The sequence below is a fragment of the Rhincodon typus genome, chromosome 28 (assembly GCF_021869965.1).
Source record: "Rhincodon typus isolate 14 chromosome 28, sRhiTyp1.1, whole genome shotgun sequence".
NCBI lineage: Eukaryota > Metazoa > Chordata > Chondrichthyes > Orectolobiformes > Rhincodontidae > Rhincodon > Rhincodon typus.
Window position 1 is genome coordinate 15,127,953 of NC_063359.1, and position 11,789 is coordinate 15,139,741.

The window sequence follows — 11,789 nt, forward strand, 5'->3', positions numbered from 1 at the left end:
GGATGAACACAGCAGGCCAAGCAGCATCATAGGAGCAGAAAGGCTGATGTTTCAGGCCTAGACCCTTCATCAGAAATGCCCAAAACGTCAGCCTTTCTGCTCCTATGATGCTGCTTGGCCTGCTGTGTTCATCCAGCTCTGCACCTTGTTGTCTCAAAATTACAGTCAGGTTACATGTCTTCCGGAATGTTCTGTGCCTTCTCCACTGAATGCTCTGTCAGGAACGCCTTCTCTGTTGAATTCTTCTGTCAGGAATAGTCTGAGGAAGGGTCAACGGACCCGAAACGTTAACTCTGTTTTCTCCTCCACAGATGCTGCCAGGCCTGCTGAGCTTTTCCAGCAACTTTGTTTTTGTTCCTGATTTACAGCATCCGCAGTTCTTTTGGTTTTTATTAGGAATATTAACTAGTTGTGCTGTAGGTACCTTTGATTTAGATGGCACTTTCTTTAAAGCTTAGAGAAGTCTGTGAGAGCTAGCGATTCTCTCCTGAGAGCAGATGGCTCTCTTGAGAGTGCTCTCCTGTCTTTGCCCAACTGCCCCTTCTGTTATACCCTTGATGACATATCAATATTCCTTACAATAGGACTGGTCCTATGTTGTCAAATCCATCAGATTTAAATTTAATTGTTTTTCGGTATCTGGGTACCAGGTTCAAATTAATTGACTAAATTCAAAACTTGTTGCCTTGATAACAAAACGAAACTGCTGCTTGTCCTGCTGACTGTACAGGCTTTTGATGCAATTGTTTCAATTTAGGAGCTCTGTGCACCTGCAAACCCACAAGTTGCTGCCCACAGACATCCTTTTTGAATGTCTAAACATAGAAATAGCATATCATCTTTTAAAGGGACCGTGCACTGCTTTCCCCCAGCATTTTACAAACACCAATATTTTACAAACACTAAATTCTAACATCCTGCTTTCCAATCCACAAATACTCTACCCAACTTCACATCAAGCTGGAACAGGGGAGCTGAATATTATTTAAGTGGAAAAAGACTACAGAATGCTGCAACACAGGGATTTGGGGTTGTTTCTACACAAATCACAATAAATCAGCATATAACTTCAGCTGGTAATAGAGAAGGCAAATTGAAGATTGGCCTTTATTTCATAGAGAATGGTGTATAAAAATAAGGAGGTCTTACTGAACTATACAAGGCACCCAGAATACTGTAAACAATTTTGGTCCCTATACCTGAGGAAAAGTACATTGGATTGAAGGCAGAACAGTGATGGTTTCCTAGGTTGATCCCAGTTTTGGAGGGATTTTCTGAAGAGAAAAGGTTGAATAGGTTGGGCTGTACTCATTGGAAGAATGAAAATAGACCTTATTGAAAAATATAAGAACATTAGGAGTCTTGACAGGGTAAATGTGGAGAGTTTGCTTCCTGTTGTGAGAGGGTCTAGGACCCAAGGGCATAATCTCAGAGTAAGGGGTCGCCCAGTTAAGACAAAGATGAGGAGGATTTTATTTTTGCTCTCAGAGAATAGAGAATCTCTGGAATTTTTACTGCAGAGGGCCTTTGGGGCTGGGTAATCAAGTAAATTCAAGGCTGAGATTTTTAATCATAAAGCGAGAAAGTGGAGTTGAGAATTATCAGTTCAGCCTTAATCCCATTGAATGGCAAAGCAGACATGATGAGCCAAATGGTCTACATCTGCTCCTCCATCATATGATCTTAAGGTCATTTAGCACATTTAATATGTCACATCCCAGCACGGACTTGTTGTTATAAATAAATGGATTCAAAAAGTTTTGGCAAAGATCTGTAGCTCGGGTTGTGGATGAAGCTGTTGACTTGCTCGCCAAACTGGCTTGTTTTTGTTCAGACGTTTCATCACCAAGCTAGGTAACATCATCAGTGGAACCTCTGATAAAGCGATGTTAATCAACTCTGCTTGGAATTTATACTGTCTGGTCCGTTATGGTGAGTACTGTCATTTCCAGTTTTGATCTGTATGGGTTTGTATATGGGGTCCAATTCTATATGTTTGTTGATTGAAGTATGAGTGGAGAACCATGCTTCTAGGAATTCCTGTGCGTGTCTATGTTTGGTTTGGGCTATTATGGTTACCTTGTCCCAGTTAAACTGATGGCCTTCATTGTCTGAATGTACCGATATTAAGGAGAGTTTGTCATGCTGTTTTGCTGCTAGCTGATGTTCACCTTGTGTTTTAACCATTAATCCTCTGTTCTTTCACTCAACTGAAGTTTCTAATTGATGTGATGCGTTTTGATTCTTTCTTAAATTTTCCCCCTGTTGTGATTATTCCCTCTAATTGTCCCATCATTTTACACTACACTTACACTTACAGCCACCCCCGTACTTCCTTTGACTGCCGCAAAATCTGTGCCTGTTATTTTTCAGATAATTGCAGAAATAGATTGGCATAGGAATCATTTCAGCAGCATTCACACCAGTGCTTCAACCTTTGGAAATAACTTATATCAGTAGGTGAAAAATTGCTCCTTGAAGTCTGAAAAATCAGCTTAATTAACAAATTTCACCAAAACGCTCAACATTCACTGCACAGTGGTGCATTTCTGGAAACATTACGATAACCAAGTGAACTAAAGTTTTCCACCTGCAGAGAATATCATAATATCCACTCCTGATTTTCTCCCATGTCTCTCAAAGGTTGTGACTCATGCTCAGCTTCACAAGGAGGCTGATAGAGGTTGTGGGAGGTGGGGACCACTTTCCATTATCTCAATCAAGTCTTTTAGTGTGTTCCTTATGGCAGTTTTGTTCGGATTTTTGATCTTGTAAAATTAATGCTTCCCTCACTTTAAGATACACTTAAATCATTCCCCCACACTCTGTGGGAAAGTGTGATTTTTTTTTGCTACATTCTAGCCTGAGATTCGAGATTCTGTTACCGGTTGTGATGAATCCACTACAACCTTCACAGAGCTCGGCGAACTCAGGCCTGTTTGGAGTTTTAAAATGATTTCTAGTTTCCATGGCTCAGTAATATTCCTCATCCAAGCTGTTCACTCATTAAACCATCAAAGAAGTAATCGCCACTCAGTTGGCTCCCTAACTTAGTACCTAAAAGAAAACGTGAGAGTTTGGCCTATTTAATCACCACGACAGCGACAGCTATTGTAATCACCATGGTATTACTGAAAATGCACTTACAATGACTGGTATGTTTGTTACCTTTAGCACAAGACATCTGACATTAAAACTCCACGAGGAATATTTTCATGACCATGTATTAAAGATTAAAGTGAATAATCTAGAAGGTGTTATGATGCTGTGGGAATATAAAAGTTAATTAATACTCAGTTGTCTTGTCCAGTCTGTAATTAACTTTCTGCTCTAAACTCAGCAGAAAGCCTGCTACGACGTTTAACATAGCTGTAAATCCCGACTCTTCAACAGCTCAAAATTCTTGTCTTGGAACTGTTCCTGCATATCATCAGTGAGCTCGTCTGCAGCAGTTTCTTCGCCCCCCCTTCCCTCTCTCACATCTCTTTTGTTTGGTATTGCTGAATACGAGGGCTGTTACCCAGAACACAGTGTTGTCTTTGTAATGGAGTAGGTAATGTCAGCAGTCGAGAATTCTAAGAGGCCCATTTACAAACATCTTTCTCCTGGAACTTCAAAAAGTGGAGATACTTTGTATTGACGATGTCCATTTTTCAATAGTTTTCTACGAAGTAATTCAGAAAAATGAAGGTTCTTTCCACTCTTTATCTCAGAATTTACAGCTTCCAATGCATATTCACACCGCATAGAAAGGGCTAGGGTTCCTATTGTACCCATAATGGAATGTTGTTCTAAAATGTATTTATAATTCAATTTTCCTTCAATTCTCAATACCCCAGCCTGCCTGTCAAGTTCTATATTAGCAAGGCTAAATGAGTGATGACCACAATAGAAATCTATTAAAAAGTAATTTCAGTTCCACCAACAATTTCACTTCAGACACAGCAATGTTAATGTTTCACACAGCACTTTGCTTACACAAGTCAAGTAATATTTGGCGATCATAAACCAATATGTGCAAATTATAAGCAGTCTCACTTTTTACAAAAAAACCTGTTTTACAACGCCCAACATTTTAAGAACTTTCCTTTGTAGACATACCTTTTTGTGAAGAATGTAAATAATTGGCTGCATGTCGAATTCACTGGCAATGCAATTCCTAAAATACTCAAACAGCACAATTGATTGTTGCATCAGGGATAATGAAACAATAAGAAAGTAATAGGCGTGGATTGACAGTTCTAGCCTAGTTAGGGTTACCATTATGCTATGCTGTATCACACTATCATCATTAGGTTGCTTTGGCTGCAGCATTGTGACATAGTAAAATAGGAAACAGGAGCAGGAGTAGGCTATTTAGGCCTGATTTGTCTGCTCCAATATTCAACTAGACCATGGATGATCTTCTATATCAAGGCCATTTTTCCGTATTATCTCCATATCTCAATAATGATCTCTGACTTCAATACACTGAATGACTGAGTTTCCATAGCAGCATTCCACCTAAATTGCTTTTCCTCTGCACTACCTCCAACATCCAAGGCAGCAGCGACTTCCAGAATCAGAACTCAATGCTGCAAAGTGCGGGCAGGAAGAATGCTTTTTCCAATGTACCCTGTAGAGTTCTCCAAAAATTTCCGATGCTTCAATGAGATCAACTCTCATTCCTTTTCACTCTAGAGAAAGCAAGCCTAATTTCCTTAAACTCTCCTCAAAGTACCTTCCAAGGAATCAGTCTGATGAATATTCATTGCACTTCCTCCATGTCAAGAATATCCACCCTTAAATATGAATATAAATATAATAATATAAATGATGCAGTACGAATGCTTTGGCTGCACCAATTACCATCTCAAGAGATTGTTTATAAGCATTCAAGGCACAATGCCATTGGCTACCTACTTAAAATGATGCAGGGCTATCCATTTTGGTAAGAATAATGACAAAATAGACTATTATTTAAATGGTGAAAAAATTTAGCACGCTGCTGTGCAGAGGGACCTGGGTGTCCTTGAGCATGAATCACGAAAAGTTGGTTTGCAGGTGCAGCAGATGATTAAGAAGGCAAATGGAATATTGCCCTTCATTGCGAGCGGGATATAGTTTAAAAATAGGGAGGTTCTGCTGCAGTTGTGTAGGCTACTGGTGAGGCCACACTTGGAGTACTGTCTGCAGTTGTGGTCTCCTTACTTGAGAAAGGATGTACTCGCACAGGATGAGGTGCACTGGAGGTTCACTATGTTGTTTCTGGAGTTGAGAGGATTGGCTTATGAGGACAGATTGAGTAGACTAGGACTATACTCAATGGAATTTAGAAGAAAGAGGGGGCATCTTATAGAAATATATAAAATTATGAAGGGATGAGTAAAGATAGAAACATGGAGGTGTGTTTCCACTGGTGGGTGAAACTAGAACTAGGGGGCATAGCCTCAAAATGAGGACTGAGTTGAGGAGGAACTTCTTCACCCAAATGGTTGCGAATCTGTGGAATTCCCTGCCCAGTGAAGTAGTTGAGGCTACCTCGTTGAATGTTTTTCAGGCAAAGATAGATAGATTTTTGAACAGTAAGAGAATTAAAGTTATGGTGAGCAGTCAGATAAGTGGAGCTGAGCCTATAAAAAGATCAACCATGATCTTATTGAAATGGTGGAGCAGGCTTGATGGGCCGGATGGTTTACTCTACTCCTATTTCTAATGTTCTTATGTAAGGAAGTTGGCCAGCTCAGTTGGCTGGATTGCTGGCTTTTTTTTAAAATTTGTTCATTCATCAGAAGTGGACGTTGCTGACTGTGTCAGCATTTACTGTCCATTCCTAGATATCTTGGGGTACAACTGACTGGCTTGCTTGGCCACTTCAGAGGGCAGAATTAGCCACAATTCTAAGATTCTGGAGTCACATCTAACCAGACCAGGTAAGGCTGGCAGTTTACTTCCCTTAAGGAGATCAGCGAACCACATGGGATTTTATGACAATTGACAGTAGTTTTTTGGTCATTATTGGACTTTTAGTTGAATTGAATTTAAATTCCACCTTCTGTCATGATGGGATTCCACTTCAGGCCCTGAAAATATTATCTGGGTTTCCAGATTATCATTCTAGTGATCGTACCACTAGGCCATCATCTCCTCAATTTACATTAGCACCCTGGAATATGATTGTCCTTGCTGCCAAATGATTGTTCAAAATTCTATTTTACTAGCATCAAGCTGCAAAATGACTTCCTCACTGACGTCGTCATACCTCAGCACTGGCAACATGGAGTAATGTCAACAGTGTGCCTTCAGTTCCCACACCAGCTCAGATTTCCAAGAAGGATTCTCCTTCTCAACCTCTCACCTTACCTGAGGCATAGTGACTCTCAAGGTAAGCCACCACCAGTTTTCTCTGTCTAATGAGTGAGCAGCCTTATGGTCTGGCAAGATTATGGTGACTTTACCTTACATTATTGCTGCTGAACTCCAAACTTCACGCAATTTCTCTGGCCATGAGTGTGCTGAGCACTCAAATCTGTCCATTTAGGACAGCAGTGAGGTTTTCATGTTGTTGGCATACAACAACAGGTAAGGTAAGCTGACCCCAAAACTAAGACACAACTGTTTCAACTTTCAACCAAGTCAGAGAACAAATTTTTCATTGCTGTCGGTGCTCTGAAATCCACCCGAATATTTGATTAGGATAGATTCCACAGTACCTAGAAGTAATGCTGCTCTGCACAATGTAAGCTCAACACTATTTTGCTAAGCCCCACATCTGTCATTGATAATGATTTCACTTCTGTGCTGTGCATTTGAATCATTTTCTGGATTTACAGAGTTGAGGTCTCCACTCTGACTACTAGTAAAGAACCAGAATGAAACTGACACGGAAACATTAGCAGCTCACAGTGGAGAAACTAGGAAGCAAAAGTATCTTTGAGATCCATGCTAATTAGAGCTACTGTACAGCAATATCTCCCAGGAGACCTAAGACCAGTATATCGGTAATAGCAATGACACAGTGGTATCGCAGAAGTGCTTTTTAAAATGTACTCAAAGTACACTATTATGGTAGTATATAGTTTTCTTTACAGCATGTGAGACTAGCATCTGACACATGCAAATCATGAATTTGAAGTTAATATTGAATTATTTTCTGGATACATTTCCCTAATTTAAAAAAAAATCAGTTTTAGAATTGGATGTTGGAATTTGCAAACTGATAAAAGTGCAGTTTTACTAATATTGTTCCTTTGTAGTGTGATGTAAGGTTTGTGGTTTATATATATAGATATCATTAATTTTGATGGGGTTTAATAATTAACTCAATTATTTCTATAACTGTGGTGATTTCTTTCAAAACATAGTTTTAGGAGTAACTTCCTGGAGTGTAATGGGGATTTGTTTACACTGGAAGAAGTAACGAGCAACTAATGCAAGCACTGAAATGCATTCAATTTTCAAGTAGAAGATTCTGGATTTTTGGGCAGGCTTAGGAAAACACCCATAGCTTGAGAAACAAAGCATTATTGTTTCAGTCTGGGGCAGTGTTCCAGATGTCTTGGCTGAAGTTGAATGTGTAAACCAGTTGCTTTTGAGCAAGGCAGTGGGGGGAGGTGGGATGTTGTTATGGGATTGGTAAGAAAGAGATTACATCAGTGAGAGTAGTTTAATTTAACTGTTCCAGATCAGAACTATTTGATTAAAAACCTGAAAGAGGTTATTTGAAGCGCAGAAAATCTAAGCTCAGTTATATGAAAGCTCCAAGAAGAGGCGATCAGATTTTCTTAAGTTATTACAGCTGCATTAAATTAAGATTTATATAGGTGTGAAAAAGAAGGGAGTTCTCTCTGGTTTGAGTACTGCAAAGGAAAGTCTTTTGGATTAATAGGAATTTTTACTGTGTTTTGAAACCTTTAAACTTCATTATAAGAAAATATATTGGTTCATTGTATTTTATCTTCATTTCTTTAGCATCATAAACTTATGTTTAATTGTTAAACTTGCTTCAGTGAAAGATAATCTCATTTTAAACCAATAAAAACTATCAAGCCAGATTTCAGTCTGGGATTTGACTTGTTCAATAATAACAGCAGTAGGGATCATAACAGTAACTGTGTCATAGTTATGTCTGTGCTTCTGTGTTGCCTTGACTTCGAACTATCACTAACAACTTGCATTAATTTAATAGCCTTAACATTGCAAAACATTCAAAGTTGCTTCACAGGAATATTGCCAAACAAAAGTTGACACCAGCCACATAATAATGTATTCAGAGAGCTTGGTCACAGATGTAGGTTTTAACGAAGCATTTTAAAGTAGGAAACAGAAGTAGAGAACCAGAGATATTGGGAGAAGGAATTCCATAACACAGGTCCTCTGAGGCTGCATTGTGGCCAGCCTTAGTGAAGATTCAAACTGCAAATCAGGAAAGAACTGGAAATGGAGAGACCAGAGGTTTATAGTATTGTAGGACTGGAGATTGTAAAGTTAAAGAGGGGAGGTGGACTTGAAATCAAGGATGAGGATTTTAAAATCAAGGCTTTGCTCAAATTTGCGTCAATACACCTTGCAAGCACAGGGATGATGGGTTACTAGGTCTTGGTGTGAATTAGGAGATGGGCAGCTACCTTTTGATGATCTTAAATCTACCGAGTGTGGAATAGGTTGAATAGTGAAATCTAAAGATAACAAATGAGAGATGAAGTTTTTTTTTCAGCAGATCAGCCGGATAATTCCCCAACAACCTGTCACAGATTTGAAGTGGAATTTGTCACTATGTACGGGAGCAAAAGGTGTCTAATATCATATCAGGCCAGACATAGACCTATATTGTGCATGTTAGCAAAGGCTATTATTGTGAAAAATTAACCAGATGTTACTCATGTATTTACAACTAGTAACCTCGCCCCGCTGACGCTCTGGGTATGCAAATCACCGAGACTAGTCTCCTTCACGTTGTGGAAAAGGGCACTTTGTAATATCACCGTTCCAGTAAAATGTTCTCTACTAATCTGTAGAGAAAGAATTTCGCAGTCGTTTTTTGTTTTCCAGTCTACAGTCCTGGCGCTCGTGCATTCACCCAGCAGAACACTCATTGTACTGAAGGCATTACGGATGCCAATTTGATCGTGCAATTTACACAAAGGCAAATTTGCATTTATATAGCGCTCTTAACTTTAAGCGCAGACCTGACTCCGATGAGTTTCGGCACCTGTTTCTGAGCTCTCACCGTTAACAATGCACTATGACTACTATTCCTGATCATCATCAGACCTTACCATTACTGTAGTGTAAAAAATACATTTGGTTGTAAACAGTTTTAACGATGTGATACATTTATGTCTACCCAATTCTACGACTGGAGGTGACGGAACAAACACAGTAGCACAAGAAAGTTTGGGACCCAGATCGAAAGCCGGGTTCCCAACCTACCCCAGATGGCAAGAGGAAAGACCCAGAAGGTTCAGTCACTATAGCCGGACTCTCTCCTGTCTCCTCCGTTTCAAGTTGAGTTCGGTCTCGGTTTCAAACACGGTGGGGAATCTCCTCCCGGTTCAGGTCCACAGCCGCAAGGTGTTTTGGAGTGGGAGCATAACCGATGGCATGGCTAGCGATCCGAGCACACGGGCGGCTTTATTCCCAGAGACGGACTTGGCCCTGGTTGCTGCCCACGGTCTGCTAGTGGTGATGCCGGAGCCGCATTTCCCCGGGCTCCGCTCTCCCAGGTTGTCCTAGAAACTCCAGCTGAGCTCCGCCGGGCCGTTCACAAGTAACACGGTCAGATCACAGGATTCAGCGCATGTCACCCACAGCGTCGGGGCTGTGCTTTTACACAGCCATTCAACAGAGAGATCCAGCAGACACAGTGCGTGTTTGTTTATTGCTGGTAGTCTCAAAACCCAATCGAGAAATGAAATCTAAGCTGGCAGAGGAAAGAGCAGCCTGAAAATACAAACATCAATGGGACAAGCTATTTTGATTTTGTTCTCGACCCTCTACAATCATGAGTTCATGTTATAATTCTCACTTTCTTAACTGCCACCCTAACATTGCCCCTTTCATCCCTCAATCTTGTAGACAGTGGCTCAGTTCAGTAAACCCTCCCCAAACATTCTTGTCTCCTCACTATCTCTCACCTCCTCCAGCCTTGAAACTCTCCAACAGCCCTAGGTCTCTATCCTTCTCTAACTGCAGTAACACCTGAAGAAGGAGTGAAGCTCCTAAAGCTTGTTTTTTCAAATACATCTGTTGGACTATAACCTGGTGTTGTGTGATTTCTGACCTTGTCTACCCCAGTCCAACACCGGCACCTCCGTATCTTCTCTAATTGTGCCTCAGTCCTTAGCAATCTGAACTCTGAGTCAGAAGGGTCCAGCATCAAGTTGCGCCCCCCTCAAGGAAACTCAAATCAAGGCTAATACTTGGTACAGTACCCAGAAGGTGCTGCACTCCATGAAGCACCATGATTTAGCTATTTTAAGCTGGGGCATTGGGAGTGCGTAAAAGATCTTATGTCTGAGGAACAGGATGCTATCCTCAGGGTCACAGCCAATAATGATCCTTCATTCAAAATCAGAAAATATAACCGAAAATAAAGCAGAAAGTGCTGGAGAAACTCAGCAGTTCTGGTAGTATTTATGGAGCGAGAAGCACAGTTAAAGGGCAGAATATGCTCAACACCTGAATAACATGGACAATGTAGAGATCAGGAAAATGGGATTCTCAGTGTCCCCAAATTAAGTCTAATTTTTGACTTAAGGTTTTCAAAGCAAGATGTGAATGTCACCAGTGATGGCAAAAAGGCTTTTTTGCATGCTTTATCATCTCATTATTACTTAATTTTACCTCATTTGTACTAAGCTGCAATTTTCCCAGATGGTGGAGTGAAACTAGACAGCAACAATTCCCAATATGAAAGCTAGATTGGGTCCCTGGGAGCACTTGTTCCTCTGGGTCTGCATCTTGGCCGACATTCCCTCACATCCCAACACGTGCACCATGCACAGCAACTGTCTGCAACCTTCCCCCCCAATCCACAGACGTTGGTATCAGACAAACAAATCATGGCATATCTCTCACTCACTTAGAATACAGTTCGCTATTTCAATATCACAGTTTGGAGCTCAGCAACACCAGTGCAATGCTGCTAGCAGACTGCTTTGCACCAGGGACAGACACCCATCTCGTACATTGTACAGGGTACATCTCAGGGCTTTTAGCTTTTTTTGCTTAGCACTCATTCATTTAGCATCTACGTGAATGCACAGCATCCCTGCCTTGTCTTGCTTTTTATGCATTATCTCTCACAAAATTCGTCAGGCATTGCCTTGTCTTTTAGCACAAATGCAAAGCCAAACAACTTGTCATGGTTGCAGGAAGTGATCAGTCAAAAAGGTGGACATTTTCCTTTATGGCACTGTGCTGTGTTAATGCCATACCTACAACATGTGCCAGCAACCTACGCAGCAAGCTCACTGAATGTTCTTCAACAAAATGGCCAAGTCTCAAAGGCTAAGGGGAATTGTCTTCAGTCAAGTCAAGGGGGTCTGTGGCCAATCAGGGAGCGTTGCCACAGTCAGTCAAAGGCAGTATTCGATTTCTGTCCAGTGGCTTGGACATGGTCAGTCAGTCACTTAGGGCATTCAGGGTCAGGGGGTCCATGTCACTATAGTTCTGTGTGAGCAGACCGGAGTCAGTCCTGGTGGAAGTAGGTGGTAAATCATTCGGGGTCCTTGTATTGGAGGGAAAAGGCTACTGTGAAAGGTGGGGTCATCAATGGTAACCATTTCCATGGCTTCAGTGGGGGTCAG

At 40.9% G+C, this 11,789-nt stretch overlaps 1 protein-coding gene across 1 annotated transcript in view; it reads right to left on the reverse strand.

The window, feature by feature from the left end:
* Nucleotides 1-10,086, reverse strand: part of LOC109927299 (dual specificity testis-specific protein kinase 1-like) — a 105,614-nt gene extending 95,528 nt beyond the window's left edge. The window contains exon 1 of the mRNA XM_048613354.1: nucleotides 9,412-10,086. The gene's annotated coding sequence lies outside the window, so the exon portion shown is untranslated. The remainder of the gene's footprint in view (nucleotides 1-9,411) is intronic.
* Nucleotides 10,087-11,789: the final 1,703 nt, after the last annotated feature.